The 5,394-nt window shown below is 37.4% G+C and overlaps 1 pseudogene; it reads left to right on the top strand.

Moving 5' to 3' along the window:
- Positions 1-1,909: 1,909 nt before the first annotated feature.
- Positions 1,910-3,022, top strand: LOC141549483 (cyclin-dependent kinase inhibitor 3 pseudogene; annotated as a pseudogene).
- Positions 3,023-5,394: the final 2,372 nt, after the last annotated feature.

Below are 5,394 nucleotides of genomic sequence, written 5' to 3'. Positions count from 1 at the left end.
CTTCTGCAGCAAGACTGTTCTCCCAGCAATCTGGAATTATGCCCAAAAAGTTATCAAACTGTGCATACCCTTTGACCCAGCAGCGCTACTACTGGGATTATATCCCAAAGAAATACTAAAGAGCGGAAAGAGACATATATGTGCCAAAATGTTTGTGGCAGCTCTTTTTGTTGTAGCTAGAAACTGGAAGATGAATGGATGTCCATCAGTTGGAGAATGGTTGGGTAAATTGTGGTATATGAAGGTTATGGAATATTATTGCTCGGTAAGAAATGACCAACAGGAGGAATATAGAGAGGCCTGGAGAGACTTAAATCAACTGATGCTGAGTGAAATGAGCAGAACCAGAAGATCACTGTACACTTCAACAACAATGCTGTATGAGGATGTATTCTGATGGAAGTGGAAATCTTCAACATAAAGAAGATCCAACTCACTTCCAGTTGATCAATGATGGACAGAGGTAGCTGCACCCAGAGAAGAAACACTGGGAGGGGAATGAAAATTGTTAGCACTAATATCTGTCTGCCCAGGTTGCATGTACCTTCGGATTCTAATGTTTATTGTGCAACAAGAAAGTGATATTCGCACACATGTATTGTACCTAGACTATATTGTAACACATGTAAAATGTATGGTATTGCCTGTCGTCGGGGGGAGGGAATAGAGGGAGGGGGGGTAAATTGGAAAAATGAATACAAGGGATAATATTATAAAATATATATATATATATATATATATAATAAAAAAAAAAAAAAAAAAAAAAAAAAAGAACCTAACAATGAACCACCACATAGAATTTCCAATCCCTCTAATTTTGTCCACCTGCATTTTGGATTTCTTTCACAGGCTAAATATACACTATTTCAAATTCCGATTCTTTTTGTTCCGCAAAACAACTGTTTGGTCGTGTATACACATATTGTATTTAATTTATACTCTAACATATTTAACATGTATTGGTCGACCTGCCATGGCGGGAGGGGGGGGGGGAATTGGAAAAAAAAAGTTTTGGCAATTGTCAACGTTGTAAAATCACCCATGCAAATATCTGGTAAATAAAAACTATTATTATTTAAAAAAAAAAAAAAAAAAAAAAAGACTGTTCTCCCAAAGTTTCCAGAGCCTTGTTGGCCTGGGCAACTGTTAATACCCACAATGAGCTTTAGCCTGGGGCAGTGACACTTTTGAAGCTCAACCTCTAGCCCTAGGGCATTTGATAATTCCCCAAAGCAGAGTTCTTTGCTGGGCACCTGGTAGCTCTGCCCATGCTACCCAGTACTGAATCACTTCCAGAGTGAAGCTTTTCACAGAGCACTTTTACAGCTCAGACCCTTTTTGCAGCCCATTTGCAGGACAGCAACTGTTTATATATGTATCCCTGCTCTGCAGAGGAAGCTGGCAAGCTTCTTGCCTTGAAGGTATACCCTAAAGGCTTTAAAAATGAGTAAAGACATCAAAAGGACCATCAACAGCTTCTATACAGAAAGAGAGCAGGTTTTCCACCACAAAGAGACTAGTAGTAGATAGTTTCTAGACAATACCACAAAGGGGAATGTAACCTGGTCCCCATGACACAAGGCTCTCATAGAAGAAGCCATAAAAAATCTTAAAAGAGAACTAGAAGAAAAATGGGGAAAGGAAAGAGAAGCTATGCAAGAGAATAACTACTTCCTGAAAGGGAATTAGAAAAGGTAAAGAGCTCCCAGGAAGAGCCAGAAAACATAATTTTTGAATTGGAAAAGGTAATAATATCTTAAGAAAGTAGGATTTGTGAATTGGAAAAGATGTAGAACTCCCAAGAAAGTAGGATTTGTGAATTGGAAAAAGAAAATAACTCAGTTAAAAAAATTAGTGAAATGGCAAAAATTCTATAGAGCAAAAGAACTCATTAAAAACTAAATTGGGGGCAGCCTAGCTGTGAAGGTGATGAAGGTGCCCAGTACAATGCAGACGAGTGAGTTTGACTCATCAGATGAAGAGCCAGTTGAAAATGAACAGACTCCATTTCAGGTATCATGGCTACCCTTATCCCTTGTGAATTGTTCTCAGTTTCTAGGTTTATGTTCTCTCCCAGGCTGTAAGTTTAAAGATGTTAGGAGAAATCTCCAAAAGGATGTGGAAGAACTAAAGAACTATGGCATACAAGATATATTTGTATTCTGTACCAGAGGAGAACTGTCAAAATATCGGGTACCAAACCTTTTAGACTTCTATCAGCAGCATGGAATCATCATTCACCACCATCCAATCCCAGATGGAGACACCCCTGACATAGATCGATGCTGTGGAATCCTGCAAGAGCTTGCAGTTTGTCTTGAAAATAATAGGAAAACCTTAATACATTGTTATGGAGGACTTGGGAGATCTTGTCTTGTAGCAGCTTGCCTCCTGCTGTACTTATCTGATACAGTATCACCACAACAAGCAATTGACAGCCTTCGAGACTTAAGAGGATCTGGGGCCATACAGACCATAAAGCAATATAACTATCTTCATGATTTCCGAGACAAACTGGCTGCACATCTGTCAACAAGAGACTCAGTATCAAGATCTGTATCTAGATAAAGAACAATATCAATTTATCACACAAAAATAAGATCCTTTCTGAAATTTTATGTAGTCATCAGAACTTTATTAGTGTAACCAATTCAAATGAAAACATACCTGTACAGATATATTCCTAAAGTTTTTTGAGTTGTCATTTTGTGTTCTTATTTAGGGATATTTGATGCATAAAAATCTTTGTTTTATATTACTGTATGATTGTATTCAGCATCATTTAGATACTTGTCATGCTCCCTTATGTAGTGCTAATTAATAAGAATACAAACCCTGGTCCTGAGTAGAAGACTGGAAATTCCTCCTCGGTATCTTGGTTCTTGATCTTTCTTGATCCTGGTTTACTTGCTTTTAATAGTTTGTATGCTTTATGTAATAATGTCCTTTTTTCCCTCTCATCAGAATCCTGTTCACTTTTCTATTTTTGAACTTTAAAATTATATGAATATTACCTTTCTTTAAAGTTTGCTTATTGCTCATTTTAACCAACCCAGATTGAATCTCATGCATTAGATAACTAAATTAAGAAAATGTAACCGAATTCAACATTCCTTCTTAAAGCAATTTAAGTATCCCGTTTTAAATTATGCTTCCCAAACTCTCAAATGAACTTTAGACATGGAAGACAACATAATTTTTAGTTTGTATTACATAATATTAATTGGCTATAGGTAGTAATATCATATTCTATAGGGTATTGATGTGTCTCTAAAGTATAATTTGTTTACACTGTACTTTAACATCTAGAAACTCCAAAGGAAATCAATCAAATAGTCTAACAACTAAAGCACATCTTGCTACTGGATAATTGTAGTTCTTTAGGAAGTGTCTCAAAATAATTATGTTTTCAAGAACCATAAACCACAAAACCTGTTCCATGAACAAAACTCACTACATTAATGTATTTTAATTATAAAGTTAATTCATAGTTGTACTAAGGAACATATTAAAAAATTACATATCCTATTGATATCCAAGTGAAAGTCCTAAGAACTTAAAATTATTCTCTCAAACCATATATTACCAAAAAGCAAGGGCATTTTTGAACAGTGAAAAGTACAACGGAAATTTCATTGCAGAGATTTCCTAAGAAATTACATTCTGCATTTTTAACAAAAGTACAACCTAAACTTGACAGTAAACAGCTTTGAATCTTGATTTTGTTTTCATGTAGTATAAATTATGCTGCCACTCTACTATTCAGGATAATAAATATAATGCCATTGGTTAACTATAAGCTCAACTACATACTTATTTTTATATCTGTTTCCACTTAAATGTCATTTTTTATATTAACATGTAGAATCCAAACAGCAAGCAAATGTAACTTTATGTATAATAGAACGCAAGACCAGAAACTTAGCACTCCACATATTGCAAGTGTTTGGAGTTAGTGTATGATGATAGCTGGTTAACTGTAGCTGGATAACATGGAAGACACAACCAAAATGGGAGCAGGGAGAGAATAAAAAATAATCTGAAAAATTTATAATCCACAAGCCAAATAAGTAACTGCATTTTAAATATGTGGTGCCATTAACATAAACCACACAAACTACAAATACTTTGACAGTTTTTATTAAATATACAAATGCAGAATAAATTCATTGAGCTATAAGGACCAATTTTAAGTGCATTTTCTTTGGTCATATATAAAACCTTGTAAGCTTAAAACTTGATAATTTGCTTTATGAAATAATGTACTTTTTATAAAAAATATGCTAAAATAAACTATAATTTGTTTTGTCAGTCAAAAAAAAAAAAAAAAACTAAATTGGACATATACAAAAAAGAAGTAAAAAAAATCTAATAAAGAAAATAACTCGGAGGGCGGATCCAAGATGGCGGAGAAGAAACACACGACTCAGTGAACGTCCTCACTCCCTCACAACCAATTAGATAAATTAAGTCTCAAAATTAGCTCAGGACTGATAGATACCACAAGGACTGGAAGCACGACTTACCAGCTGAAGAGAATCTGGAGTTTCAACAGGAAAGGTCAGTTCTCAGGGGAGGAATAAGAAAGACCAGCACAGACAGTGGGGTAGGGGCACACTGCACCCATTGCGCTGGGAAGGGCTCTGGGATCAGAGAAGCCACTGAGGTAAAGGAATCTGGCACAGGCTGTTAGCTCTTCTCTGCTAATTATTTAGCAGTTCAGAAGAGAAATCCAAAATATTTTAAAACTCAGATTAGATTTTCCCCGATCCGGGGGGTGACTCAGCAGAGAATCGGCACCAGGGGGTGTGGCCTCAGCTACCTCCTGAGAATAGTTAAGAGACTGACAAGTGGGTGGATACGGCCCAAGGCAACACACACTGCCTAGCTTAGCTGGAGGGAGTGGAACTCAGCTCCAGGAAGTCCCAGAGAAGCGGAACCTTTGAACTAGGGACCGGCGGTTTCTGGCAGACACTTCCAGTTTGAGCACAGGGGCTTCTCACATCACCTGCTGCAGACATCCACTCCCCACCCGGACACATAGGCTGGGCTTCTTGCTGTCTTCACTATTCTACGCCCTCGAAGCACAGTAGTGCTAATCACCTCTGAGGCACTTCCAGGGAGGGGGTGGGGAACTCTCTCCCAGAGCTCTCTCTTAGCTCAGGCTCAGGAGCCGCTGCATCCATCCGGTCTGGGAGGAAGCTGGTAAAGAAGTAAATAATTTCCTACCCCAGAGACAGACCCCAAAAGATTTTTTTTAAGTATGAGCAAAAAAGCTAGAAAAACCATAGATTCCTTCTATACAGAGAAAGAGCGGGTGTCCAACCCCGAGGAAGTTGACAGCAGAGAATCAGATAACAACCTAAAGGGGAACGATTCCTGCCCCCCATCACA

The sequence above is a fragment of the Sminthopsis crassicaudata genome, chromosome 1, assembly GCF_048593235.1.
Source record: "Sminthopsis crassicaudata isolate SCR6 chromosome 1, ASM4859323v1, whole genome shotgun sequence".
NCBI classification, from domain to species: Eukaryota; Metazoa; Chordata; class Mammalia; order Dasyuromorphia; family Dasyuridae; genus Sminthopsis; species Sminthopsis crassicaudata.
This window is presented reverse-complemented; position numbering and strand designations above follow the sequence as displayed.